The sequence below is a fragment of the Rhinopithecus bieti genome, unplaced genomic scaffold, assembly GCF_001698545.2.
Source record: "Rhinopithecus bieti isolate Rb0 unplaced genomic scaffold, ASM169854v2 scaffold_15146, whole genome shotgun sequence".
In the NCBI taxonomy this organism is placed as follows: domain Eukaryota; kingdom Metazoa; phylum Chordata; class Mammalia; order Primates; family Cercopithecidae; genus Rhinopithecus; species Rhinopithecus bieti.
Window position 1 is genome coordinate 167,592 of NW_016808195.1, and position 14,503 is coordinate 182,094.

General features: G+C 43.8%; 1 long non-coding RNA gene across 1 annotated transcript in view; it reads left to right on the top strand.

Annotated features, from left to right (window-relative positions):
- The first annotated feature begins 2,953 nt into the window (after nucleotides 1-2,953).
- Nucleotides 2,954-14,503, top strand: part of LOC108537936 (uncharacterized) — a 71,908-nt gene continuing 60,358 nt past the window's right edge. Inside the window, exons 1-2 of the long non-coding RNA XR_001887956.1 lie at nucleotides 2,954-3,205; nucleotides 5,722-5,827. This is a non-coding gene — a long non-coding RNA (uncharacterized LOC108537936). The remainder of the gene's footprint in view (nucleotides 3,206-5,721; nucleotides 5,828-14,503) is intronic.

Genomic DNA, 14,503 nt, shown 5'->3' on the forward strand with positions numbered 1-14,503 from the left:
AGTGGAAATTCTATTGGTTATTGAAGGCCGCATAGTATTTCAAACAGCAGAGAGGAAATGTCAGCATTATTGGTAGAGAACCAGTATAAGCAAAGGCAGATGTCTTGAGGCTTATTTGTAGATGGGACTGGGGGACAGGGAGGACAGTAAGTAGATCAGTTTGACTGAAGGAAGGAACTTATGTCAAAGAGAAACATTCTAAATCATCAGGGCTAGAAGAGACTTTGCTGATTATTTGCTTTTCATTGTACAGATGGGGAAATTAATGTGGGCTATTTCAGATCTGGAAAGAGAATAAAAAGTGGCATGCCTCGAATACTGCCTTAGTTCATTTTGTGCTGCTATAACAGCGTGCCCGAGATGGGTACTTATAATGAACAGAAATGTGTTGACTCTTTTCTGGAGGTCAGGAAGTCCCTGTTTGAGGGGCAACATCTGGCAACGGCCTTTTTGCTGCATCATCCCAAGGTGGAAGGGCAAAGAGAGGAAGGGAGAGAGAGAAAAGTGGACCAAACTTACCCTTTTATGGCAAACACATTCTTGTGATAATGGCATTAATCTGTTCATGAAAGGTGGATCCCTCATGGCCCAATCATCTCTCGTTAGGCCCCGCCTCCAAATACTGTCGCATTGGAGATTAATTTTCCAACAAATAATTTTGGAGGGCACATTTAGACCATGGCATTCTGTACCTGGCCCCCAAAACTCATGTCCTTTTCACATGCAAACTACATTCATTCCATTCCAATAGGCCCAACGTTTTAACTGTTTCAGCACCAATTTAAAAGTTCAAAGTTTAGAGTCTCATTTAAATTAGACATGGGTGAGACTCAAAGCACAATTTATCCTGAGTTAAAACCGCACCAACTGTCAGCCTGTGAAATCAAACAGATTACTTCCAAAATATATTAGTTGAACAATCATAAGATAGACATCCCGTTTCCAAATGGAAGAAATAGGAAAGAAGAATGGAGAAACAAGTCCCAGGCAAGTTCAAAACCCAATAAGGTGAATAATACTGAATCCTAAGGCTTAAGAATAGTATTTTTGGACTCAGTGTCCTACCTTTGGGTATAGTGGGATGGGAGTTGGTCCCTCAATGCCTTGGGCAACCCTGCCCCTATGGCTTTATGGGTGGTTAGGGAGAGCTAGGCCTGTACAGCAGCTCTCAGGAGTTGAAATTTCATGCCTGCAGCTCCCCCAGGCTGTTACCTCTTGGTGGTGGCTCTACAGTTCTGGGGTCTTGGGAGTGGCCTTACCCTTATGGCTCCACAAGGACTAGTAGGGACTTTATGCAGCAGCTCTGATCCCATTGCCCCAGTGGGGGCTGTCTGCAGTGACTCTGCCCAAGAGAAAAGTTCCACCTGGGCTTCCAGGCTATCTGAGACATCTTTTGAAATCTAGGTAGAAGAAGCCATGTCCCCACAACTCTTGCATTCTGTGTACCTGCAGACTCAACACCACATGGATACTGCTAAGATTTGCCACTTGGGGTGCTGTGCCGGAATTCAGAGAGCAGAGACTTGACCTGGCCTGGAGCCAAGGCCCCGTGGATGCCCCAGGCCTCTCTTTTAATGTATTTTCTTTTCCCCGACCTTGTCATTCTGAGCCTGCAATAGGAAGGTCTGCATCAGTAATCTCTTATGTGCCGTTGGGGTCCTTCTCCCCTTGTCCTGATGAATAACCTCCAGCTTTATTCTATCCATGCTAATCTCCTTGTCAAATAGTCCCTTGGCCACACCCTTGGTTTCCTAAAACATTTTTTTCTCTTAAAAAAAAAAAGCTTCTTTTATTCTCTACTATATCGCCAGTCTGAGAGTCCTCCAAATCTCTATTTCTCTTTTAATTTTAAATTCTGTCTTTAAATGATTTCTTTTTCTTGCATTTTACTTTATGCAGTTAAGAGAAGCCATGCTGCTCCTTCAGTATTTTGCTTAGATATTTCTTCCACCAGACACCCTAGTTCATTGCTCTTAAATTCTGCCTTCCATAAAGCTCTTGACCATGCACATAATTTAGCCAAGTTCTTTGCCACTTCACAACAAGGATGGCCATGACTTCAGTTTTCAATAAAGTATTCTTCAATTTCCATCTGAGGCCCAATCAGTATGGCCTTTACTGCTCATATATTTATGAACATTCTGATTATGATCACTTAAGTAAAGTTTCAGACTTCTTCTATAGCTCTCCTCTTCTTTTGAGCCTTTACCAGCATCATCCTCAAGGTCCATTTATAGTAATTTTGGCATTTTGTAGCCTGCTCCTCCAAAGTCTTTCAGCTTCTGTTCAATTGCATAATTCTGAAGCTGCTTCCACATTTTCAGGTGTTTGTTACAGTAACAGTTCCACTTCTTATTGCCAATTTTCTTTCTTAGTCTGTTTTGTGGTGCTGCAACAGAATACCACAAACTGGGTAATTTATAATAAACATAAATCAGTCAGCTCATGGTTCTGGAGGCTGGAAAGTCCAAGATCAAGGGGCTGCACGTGGTGAGGGTCTTGCTGCGTTTTCCTATGGCAGAAGGGCAGAGAGAGAGAGCAAGAGAGAGAAAGAGAGAGAAAAGGGGACCAAAGGTACTCTTTTATAAAGAACCCACTCCTGCAATAAAGGCATTAATTCATTCATGAGGGTATTGCTGTCATGGCCTACTCACCTCTCGTTAAGCTCCACCTCCTAACACTGTTGAGCTGGGTATTAAATTTCCAACACATGCTTTTTCAGGGACACATTCAAACTATAGCAGATACTATGTTAAGGAAGTTTCAGCTTTGTTGGGCAGCCTCGTAATATTTGAACACTTCATCATTTGAATGCTTATTAATTAACCAACTTCCTGTATGCCATGTGATCAGATGTCACAAGAGGAGTTCCTTTGGGATGAAGTTAGTTCTTTGTGCACCATTGTGACGTAGCACTGTAGTGATGGTGACAAGACACATCTGGAGTAGGCAACTAGACAAGTACCAAGTATTAGAAGCCTTAGCATCTCAATCTGCCAACAACTTGCTCTGCAAGCCCAGACCAAACCCTGAACTTCCCTCTGGCTTTCTCTTTGCTTAAACAAGAAACATTTATCTTCATCTCTCCATCAGAACCAGTGGCCTGCTCCTCTCTCCCTTCTCTGCTTTTGTTCTCCGCCAACACTGAAGTCATAAAAGACTAGAGGGAGCTGGAGTGTGAGGTCCAGAAACTTGTATGACCCAGGTATTCATTTATTAATTTTTTTCTCAATTAATTAGTGAGCATTTGCCATGTAACAAGTGCTGAGGATAAAGTGAGCAAGGCAAGCAGGCTTCTGCCCTCACAAAGCTCATATTCTAGTCCTGCATATGTGTGTTGGTGGGGGAAATGTAAACAATATATAAGTAAACAAATGAAAGAATTTCAGATGGAGATAAGTGCTACGAACAAAGTATAACAAATTATCGTGATAGTGACTAGAGGGGTGTCTGTGGCTATTCTAGTGAAGGAAGACCTCTTTGAGGAGAGACCTGGAGAAGAGCCAAAGAAGAAGTACTCCAGCTAGAGAACCCTGAGTATGCTGTGTTGGGGATACAGAGAGAAGACCTGTTGACTTGACTGTGGGTTAGTAGTCAAGGGGAAATGCATGGTAGGCAAAGAGAAAGAGGTAGACAACATGAAGAAATCGATGAGTTTTAATCTGGTCAATTGAGTGACTCAATATAGTTTCTATTTTTAAAAGAGCATTCAAGCTGTTACCTGTAGAATGGTTTGAAAGGGATAAGAGTACAACAGGTAAAATGATAGGCAAAATTGTCAGGCACAGTGGCTTGTGAATATAATCCCAGCTACTTGGGAGGTCGAGGCAGGAGGATCACTTTTTGCCAGGAGTTCAAGATGAGCCTGAGCAAAACAGCAAGACTCTTGTCTCTAAAAAAACACACACAAAAATAGCCAAATGTGGTGGCACGTGCCTTTCATCCCAGCTACTCAGGAAACTGAGGTGGGAGGATCGCTTGAGCCTAGGAGTTCAAGGCTTCATTGAGCTATGATCACACCACTGCACCCCTGCCTGGGTGACAGAATGGAGACTGAGAGAAGTGGCTGGATTCGGGATCTGTTCTGGAAGCAGAAGAAACAGGACCTGTTGAGGGACTGGATGTGATGTCCTTGGTAGTGGTGGTAAAATGAAAGCAGAAATCAAGGGTGGCTTCTTAAGTTGGAGCTTGAGCAACCAGGTTGACGGTGGTGCGCTTTTTTTTTTTTTTTTTTTTTTTTTTTTGAAGCGGAATGTTGAGAGATGAACAGTTTGAGTGGGAGGTGTGGTAAGTTGGTAGGTCTATCGTGGGTGTGCTAGATTGGAGATGCCTCTGAGACTCCAGGTAAGAATATGCAGTCAACATGTGGAAGTACTTTTCTTTGGTGTCTCCAGTCTTAAAGAATTAGCATCTCTCTAACACTCATATAATAATTCCAGCCTTGATTTGTTTGACCACGTGTTTTATAATATCCCCTCAACCCCCGGAATTTCTGGGACTCCTTGGAGATATATTGATTCCATGGGGTCCATCCTAGTTTCTGCATTTCACCTCCCCCAGCCATCCTGTCCCCACCTCTGCTCAACCCCTTGCCACTACCTGGTTCCCTCTGCCCACCTACTTGGCCCCACGTGGTCATCTTTAAGGGACTGACACATGTTGTCATACCAGTCTTCCCAGAGATTAAGCCATTTGCATTCCTGTTAGCAGAGCAGGATGTGTCCATTTGGCCACATTTTAACCAATTTCAGGCACCATTATTAGCCAGTTAGATAGATGGTAGCATATCTCAATTTGCATTGCAAAGATATGCTCCTAAACAGCGGAGTAGTCTATGTCTGTAAATAGAAACACACAGAATCAATTCAAGTGCCCAGAAACCACATGCAATTATTTGGGAATTTCAGGGTGCAGATAATAACAACCGTTAACATTCGTTGAGATCTCGTTATGTGCCGGGCACTGTGCTAAAGCACTCTGCAGATGTAGTACCTATTATTACAGCATTCTGATAGGGTGGATGTTACGATCAGCCTTCATTTTCCAGATGTGGAAACTGAGGCAAAGGAAAATTAAGTCATTTGTTCAAGGGGCAGAGCTGGAATTCAGATCCCAGGTCTGTCAAATCCAATCCCAGCCAGGCTTCCTTCTGTTGCTCCAAGGAGGAGTCCTACCCAGAACTCTTCCTGGCCCTGTGTGACAGCATTGATAAGACTCCTGGAAATTTGTGTTACTTCCTAGTCTCCGCTTTCTACCTTCCCATTTTCTCCTAATTTTCTCAGTCTTTGTTGGGGTTTTCTCCTTCTTGACACCTGGCCAATATAACCCTGCAGGATTTTCACTCAACAAAACATCCCAGTCAGGAGTGGGGCGGGTAATGAAAGCCTCCCACAGGTTTATAGGGTGGGGAGGGGACTCCCTGGCAGGTAGACCGCCATCTCCTCCACCTCACTTTCTTACTCACAGGAGTGAGGTAAACTTTGTTCTTTCCTGATAATAATAATAAGATAAAGTATATTGAGGGCCTGCTGTTTGTGCATGCGCTGTTTTAAGTACTACTAATCCCTATAACTACCCAATGGGGCACTCACCATGATAGAAATTTTATGTGCATATTGTAAAAAATGTGAATAACAGAGTATCTAAAGACTGCCACTGCTAAGATGGTGGTGTATTCCCTTCCAGTATTTTGCCTAACATAAGCATTTTAATATTTTCTAGAGTGCCATGTCGTACATCCAATAAAGTTCAACTCTGCAAGCAAGAGAGAGAAGAGGAAGGAAAGGAGAGAATCTAAAGTGTGTGATTCTGTTTACCATCCCACAGAGTAAGTGGCTGCCTGGGAGTGAGTGTGAGAAGGGAGTGGGAGGAATCTTCTGTTCTTCCCTTGGACCTCAGTTCCAGTGAACTTTTCAGTGTGTAAATGTCTTACCATGGACATTCTGGGTTTCGATTTAAAAAGATGTATTTTTGGTTTGACATAATCTGTCACTGAAACTAGCTGCTTCAGCTGATGGTCAGACTAAGAGTCAAGGATTAACTGAACAGTTAGGGACACAGTAGCCATGGCAAAACTTACTGAGAAATGGCCACCTCCCATGTAGCATTCTGCTAAGGGATTTCAAGGGCATTTTGACTTTTGACTTTTTTACCTGGTGTGCTGACTTGGCGAGCTAACCCCTGGGCAAGATGCCACTCAAGAAGCCACTCTGTTGTTTATAATTAAGACAGCAGTTGAGGTGGCCCTGTACTTTGAGGTTTAAACAATAGTGACTTAAGCTCTTTCTCCTGTTTTCTGTGGGAAGTCCAGCATGCTCACTGAGAGTCCCGCCGTCTCTGGGGCTGACAGTCCCGTGGTTTGTTCTGGATGTCCACCCCCAAGGAGCTCTGAATTCATGGTCTCACATGAAGGGACGGCACCATGCTCTCCCTATGCAAGGCACTGAGTGAGCTTCATGTCAAACTTGGCATGAAGTTTGTGTTTTATTCCCACCAGGCCCTTCTCCCAAGAAAGGTACACGTGGCAAACTTTACTCAGTGTGGGGACTCAGGAGGGATTTTTTAAAATCATAAAATGCCGAGTTTAAAATTAGATCGTATTAGTGTTGCTTTCCTTAGAAGGAAGAAAAAAGTTTAAAAATTAAAAGAAGAGATAAAATTAGATCTTATATATCTCTCTCCTGAAAAGTCCCTTAACAACCTTGCTGTAGGGAATGTTTTTCTCACCAACCACTTTTCTTGGAAGATTCCAGCCTTCTACCTTGTTGTTTGCCTTCTCTGTCCATAAAACATTCAAATTCTCTCATTTATCCTAGAAGGCAATTTAGATCTACAGCCCCTACACAGTCCTAGACCTCTTTTCTATATCTACTATTAAGTACCATTCACACCAAGGGTCACCTACTCTGAGTTTCAACCGTTGTTAATGAAGGAGAGAAAGTGGAGGCTTTGAAATTCCCATATTTTCTTCATGTCTCTCCACCAGTCTGCAAGTGAAATAGAGTCTGATAGAGATTTATTTTCTCATTGATATTAACTATGCTTCTCCTCTTAGAAGACAGAGGCATCTGCAGTTGGTGTCAAATATTTCCCACCCTACCATATATATTATATGAAATACATGGATTATGTTCTGTGGACAATTTGGTATCTTGTTTGTTTCCGTTACTATTGCTGCATAACAAATCATTCCAAACTTACAGGTTAATCAACAACAATTTATTATGTCCACAGGTTCTGCAGATCAGGGATTTGAGAGGATCATGGTATAATCACTTGTTTCTGTTCCATGATGTCTGGGGCCTCAAATGGGGAGATACAGAGGTTGGGGATGGCTTCGTGGGTGAGGGCTAGAATTATTAAGAGGGTTATCACTTACACGCCTGGCAGCTGATGTAAGTCATCAGCTGAGATGTCAGCTGGGGACATCCTCTGAAACACCTACTCATGGCCTGTCTACGTGGTGCCTTGGGCCTCGTCACAGCATGGTGCCTGGGTCCCAAGAGTGAGCATCTCAAGAGAGCAAGATGAAAGTTTATGGCATTTTAATGAGTCAGCCTTGAAAGTCACATAATGTTAGTTCTGCACTATTCTTGGTTGAGGCAGACACTAAGATCTGCCCAGCTTCAAGGGGAGGTGACAAAGACCCCATCATTTCGTAGGAGAATTGTCAAGGTCACATTATAATGAGAGCCTGTGTGATGGGTAGCCATGTTTCTGCCATGTTGGAAAATGCAATCTGCTACACTGGTCTTTTTGTTTAACATATCATACCATTAAAATAATCCATCAACTCTGTGAATACATCCGTAGAACTTATTCATTTACTAATTCCTTAGTATAGGACTTTTCTCATCACTTCTCCATAAGAGAGAAGAAGGAGGTATGGGCATTTTCCTTCCCTAAAACCAAGAGAGGCCCAAAGAGAATTATTTGGCAAGTGGGATTCCTATTCCTCCAGTGTCGACTCCATTAATTTGGGGTCTGTTATCTTTCCTTTGATGGCTTTTGAGTCTTGTACCAGCAGGAGCACCTGATGCTGCTCAGGACATGGATATAGGGGTCTGTGGCTTCTCAGGTGTGTCAAGGACACATACATTTCCCCTGGGTCGAGGGAACACCTTGGAAAGTGAGACTTGAGCTGTTCTGCCATTATTCCCCAAGTGGGTTGCCCACTGGATGAGATACCCCTAGCAGAAGGAAAGTATGGGGAAGACTGTGGTTGGGGAGGAAAAGGAAAGGAAGCAGCTGGAGCCCTATCCAGGCCATCCATTTAGGTGAACATGCAGGGGACGGCCCTACAACGTTCTCCAAAGAACCCAATGGATAAGCCCCATGAAGGAGCCACACAGCAGGAGTCAAAGCCCAGTCTGCATTATCTAGGAACCAGTAACCACTGAAATAAAAAGGATCAGCTCCTCATCATAAGCAGTTAAATGAGGAGACATCTCTGTCCTTCCTTCTTTCCATCCTGCCCTAACATCAGAGGGTATGTGCATAGGAGATGGCATGGTGAGAAGAGACCATACTCTTTCCCCTACAACCTTTAAGCAGCTTAGAAACTCAAGTCTAGGTTTGTGTATGTGTTTAGGCGTGGTGAGGAAAAGAGAGTCATTATGTGAAAACAAGTTTCAAGTTTCTAAATGCATGGAACTGAGTCCTACAGAAACAAAAACGTCACTGAATAACCCTTAATAACTGGAAATAAATGGAATTGCACTAAGATGATGTCAAGCACCATTAAAGAGGATTTGAGAACACACAGTTGGTGGCAATTTTGTGTTTGAAACAGTGGTAAGCTGAGAGTCCTTGATAAACTAGGTACAATTGTAGTTATTGGGTATCAGCCTTTTAAAGACTTAATTCTTAGCCAAAATGCCCTTCCAGAAAGGCTGTGCTCTTCCCAGCTCCTTGAGGATGCCCACTTCACAGGATGACATTTATTCAGGCCTGGAGAGGTACAATCTCATTATGTGGGTCATTAAAGGAAACACATTAAAGGCAACAAAGGGAGTGTCGCCAAAAGACTTTGTAGCAAGTTATGTGGAAGTGAGCAAGAGAACAGGACTGCCTCACTTACCTATTGGGGGTGGCGAAGGATTATGTTTAGATGGGGTGTATATAAGTGTCTGGGTTTTTTTACCCATATTGACGGCCAAATTCTTTTCCCCTTCTGATTCCCTTTGAGAATTCGCTTCTGCTACCTGCTTCTTGCTGCAAACTGGGAGTGGAGTCTAGGGTGTCACCCGAATTGCTCTCACATACAGCATAGCTGTGTGTGTAGAGCAGAAAGAGGTAGGGAGGGAAAGTCATGCTGAGCTCAGACTGAGAGAGAAGAGGGAATCAGAAAGATGGACCATTTGAAAGCAAAACTGCCTTGAATTCTCTAATAGGCTCTGTCTTGCAAACAAGAAGAGGAAGATAGGGTGAGAGGGGATGTTAGTTTTTAGCAACTGTTTTAAAACTGGCAACAGAGGAAGAGAGACCAGAACCACAAAGTTAGCATTTGCAACTTAGGCATCTTTTGATTTTTAAAAAAAGTCCCCAATCTTAGGAGGGGCTGTCCTTGGGTGAAGGGTTCTGTTTTGAACTGGAGGGAGATCTGGGTGAAGCATGGATGAAGTATATATTCCCTTCCTCAAATCACTCTCCATCTGCATCACCTGATGCTGGAAATCCCCAGGGTTAGCTTTTTAAATTTTTTGGCTACATTATGAAGTTCATTTAATGCCTTCCACAATGGCATCTCAATTTACAGGTGAGCTAACTGAGGCTTGGAGCAGTTAAGGCAGTTAGTGCAAGTCCACGCAGATGGTGAAGCACACAGCCAAGGATTTGGACCTAGATCTGTCTGATTCTAAATTCTTTCTATCACACCAGAGGCCCCAGCAGATGTTCACTCCTTTAGATTAAGTACCCTCTCCATCAACTGCGTTACACAGTTTCTTAAGCAAATAGCATGGAGGCTCAGACTAGGGCTTTGGAGTCAATAGGGCTTGAATTTAAATTTTGACTCCAGCCTTGATCATTTGTGTGACTTTGGGCACACAACTCAAAGTCTACTCAAAAAAGCTGTGAGGAGGATGTCCAGCGAAACTGTGGTAAACACTCTACTAGATTATTGTTATTGTTATTATTATTATTTTTAGACAGGGACTCTCTCTGTTGCCCAAGCTGGAGTGCAGTGACATGAACTTGGTTCACTGCAGCCTCAACCTCCTGGGCTCAAGCCATTCTCCTACCTCAGCTTCCCAAGTAGCTGGGATGACAGGTGCATGCCACCATGCCTGGCTAATTTTTTTTTTTTTTAATAGAGATAGAGTTTCACTATGTTGCCCAGGCTGGTCTCAAATTCCTGGGCTCAAGAAGCGATGCTTTCACCTAAGCCTCCTAAAGTCCTGAGATTACAAGTGTGAGCCACCACTTCTGGCCTGTTGTTAATTTTTAAAAAGCTGTTGTCTGTCTTCGAGCCATGCGTGTGTGATAATAGAACAGGAGGGGGACAGATAACAATGATCAAAACACTAGCTAACACTTCTTGAGCACTTAGGATGCATCAGACACTGTGCGAAGTGCTTTCCATGGTACTATCTTAATCTTCCTAACAGTTCAACGATGTGTACCATTAGTCAACCTCAATGTGTAAATAAAAAGCACATCCAGCTACAAGTAGAGGAGCCAGGATCTGGATCTAGGTGGGTGAACTCTGGAGCCTGGGCTCACACCAGGAGGTAAGCTTGCAGGGCCCCTGTGGGACTTTGGGAGCAGATGGTGATGCTTAAGGAGGGTTGAGTAGGAGGCTGTGGTCCTGGGGTCAGTGTGTGGGTTTTGGGCATTGGAGGGTAGGGAAGAAGGTGACAAGAACAGGGTGAGATAAGGTAACCATGGAGTGGGGATTTGGACATTTGAAACAGTTGTCACCTATAGGACAATGTCTTAGTCCGTTCTTGCACTGGTATAAAGGCACACCTGAGACTGGGTTATTTATAAAGAAAAGAAGTTTAATTGGCTCACAGTTCTGCAGGCTGTACAGGAAGCAAAGCAGCTTCTGCTTCTGGGGAGGCCTTTGGAAGCTTTCAATCATGGCAGAGGGCAAAGGGGGAGCGAGATGTTTCATGGAGCAGGAGCAGGAGCAAAATAGAGTGAGGGGAGGAGGTGCTGCATGCTTTTAAACAAACAGATCTTGTGAAAGCTCACTTACTCTCATGAGAACATCACCACGGGGATGGTGCTAAACCATTCATGAGAAACTGCTCCCGTGATCCAATCACCTCCCATCAGGCCCCACCTTCAACATTGGAGATGACAATTCAACCTGAGATTTGTGGGGACACAGATCCAAACCATATCAGATGGTTTCTAGGGAAAGGCATTTGGATCTGAATCCCAAAGGTGAATCACAGACTGTCAGGGCTGGGAGTTCCTTGGACATGGTCTAGTCTGATGGCCTTTTAAACTGTACCCATGGAAGCTTAGTAGAGTCCTTCAAGGGTGTGAATGGATAGAGGCAGTGGGAGGGAGGCTGAGCAAAGGGGTCTTCAAGACCTTCTGGTTTGCATCAACCAAAGTCTTTCCATTTCTCTTTTTACCCATTTTGTTGTTGTTGTTGTTGAGGTACAACTTATGTATAATAAAGCACGTGAATCTCAATTCATGTGATGAGGCTAGACATGGTGGTGCATGCCTGTAATCCCAGCACTTTGGGAAGCTGAGGTGGGCAGATAGCTTGAGCTCAGGAGTTCAAGACCAGTCTGGGCAACATGGTGAAAACCCATCTCTACAAGAAATACAAAAATTAGTTGGGCATGCTGGCTCATGCCTGTAGTCTCAGCTACTCAGGAGGCTGAGGTGGGTGGATCGCTTGAGCCCATGAGGTTGAGGCTGCAGTGAGCTTTGATTGTGTCACTGCACTCCAGCCTGGGTGACAGAGTGAGGCCCTGTCTCAAAAGATACATGAGATAAAATAAAGCCTGATGAGTTTCTGTAAACTTATGCATCCATGTAACCACAGATCAAGAATCTTTCCAAAGTCTCAGTAAGCTCTCTCTGGTTCTTTCCCATCAGTGCTCTCATGAAAGAGAACCACCATTTTCATATTATCTATTTTTGAACTCATATAAATGGAATCATAGAGCATGCATTCATTGTGTCTAACTTCTTTTGTTCAAAATGATGTCTGGGAGATTCATCCATTTTCTTGCCTGTAGGAGCAGTCCACCCTTTTTCATTGCTGTGTAGTATTCTGTTGTGTGACTATACCAGAATTTATTTAGCTTTTCTGCTTTCGACAGGCATTCGGGTTGTTTCCACATTTTGGTGTTGTGAACATAGCTGCTATGAACACTCTTACAAAGGCTTTTTGGGGAAAAATGAACATATTTCTGTTGGGTGTATACCCAGGGTGGTATTGCAAGGTTACTGGGTGGCTGCATGTTTAGCTTTGGTGGGTAGGGAAGCTCTATTTTTGAACAGATGTTTCATACAGTAGGAATCCTCATATAAGATTTCGCCTGGAGAAAGGGTGTGATTGCTTACATTTTTCTTTAAATGGAAAAAGTTTCAATTCCTTGAGTGCAATCTTCTGCATTTACAGATGGTGAAACTGACACTCAGAGAGGAAAGTGATTTGCTCAGACTCAAACTGTGGTAAAGCCACAGCCAGATCACTAGACTGGACATTTCGTATTGACTTTTAAACTCTATGAAACGGATCCTAAATATCACTCAAACTGGTTGCTAGTCAGATGTGGACAGAAAACCATAATTAGAGTCAGAAGCCTTGGGTTCAGTCTCCAAAACTCACACTAACAAATGTGTGAGTCAGGGTGAGGTACTGCTGTGGACTGCCATCTCCCTAACAGGGAAGTGGATGTACTTGCTTCACAGCATTGCTGGATGGAAGGAGGTAATGATGGGGAGACATTTGATAGCTGGGAAGCTCTTAGCAAATTGTTATTGTCATTATCAAGATGTATTCTAAGGGGATGCTTGGGCAAACATGCTGTTTTCTTGCAGTATGAATGTTTATAATAATTCACTATTTTCTGTTTTATATTTTAGCCTGAGTTAATAGTTTTAATGAACATTTCTTCCCCTCATTAAAGAGCTAGTGTGGCAGTTAGTATTTTCCAGAGATAGCCACATCAACATATAGCCCATCCTCCATGCTGCTCTTACACTGGGGACATTTTTATGAGACACACCTGCGTTGAAGCGGGGGTCTGTGTTCCCTCCCCTTGAACCTGGGCAGGCTTTTGTAACTGCCTCGACTCACTGAAACTCCAGAAATGTCAGTGTGCAAGGAGGAATGCAGAGTTAGACAGGAAAAGTCTAGGTTTTGGGGTGTTTCCTGTAGAGAACAGAAACCCTCCCTGGGAGGAGACACTGCCGTGGCTTTTACTTTTCTGGTTTTACACTGTGGCCCTATTCACTTTTCAGATTTCTTCATTAAAACTTGCCCCCAAAGAGGAAAGCCTGTGTCTAGCAAACACCCTGACAAGTTAAAGCTGAGGTGAGAACTGAGTGCTCCATAGCTTCCAATTCAGGCAGAATTTTAGTCATTTTGAGGGAGCCTGTTGACTCTGGGAGAAAGGCCTGGAGCTCAGATTCTCCTGGGGTTGTGGGGGCTGGGAACAGGAGCTTTGAGTGACAGTACATAGGGGAATAGTGACAGCTTCCCTTCGCCTGAGGGGCAGATGGACTCCTAGCGCCCAGAACCCTAGAGGCAGAATGGTGCCCATGGGGGTGAGTGGTCGAGAGGCACACAGACAGATCTGGATTTCTGCCCCTTGACTTTCCCCTCCCTGAGAGTTCCAGGTTTCTAAGAAAGAAGGTCCTCACCACAGTTCTAAAAATAATAACTATCTTGGCTGGGCACAGCGGCTCACACCTGTAATCCCAGCACTTTGGGAGGCTGAGGTGGGAGGTTTGCTTGAGCCCAGGAGTTGGAGACCAGCCTGGGAAACACAGTGAGATCCTGTCTCTACAAAAAATACAAAAAACTTAGTCAAGCGTGGTGGCTCCCACCTGTAGTCCCAGCTACTCAGAAGGCTGAGGCAGGATGATTGCTTGAGCCCAGGAGTTGAAGGTTACAGTGAGCTATGACCACACAACTGCCCTTCAGCCGGGGCAACAGAGAGCGACCATGTCTCAAATACATACATTCAACACATACATACATGCCTTATATGTGTAAATCACTTCACATACTGGGAGGCAGGTTCGTACATGTGACTTTTTTTTATTTTTCCAGTGACCCTGTAAATAAGCCAAAGAATGTGTTGTCGTCATCATCATCTTAATGTTATGTTTAAAGAAACTGAGAGGGTGAATAAAGGCTTCACCCAAGGTCACACAGTAGCAGGTGGAAATGCCAGCGGGAAAACAAGTATTCTGGCTTCGTGAGTTTTCTTTCATTGCATTGCATACTTGATCCATGGAGGAGTGGGAGTTTGGGGCACACAGCAGATCAGTGGCAGAGCTAACTTGGGGGAGAGGCACTTTT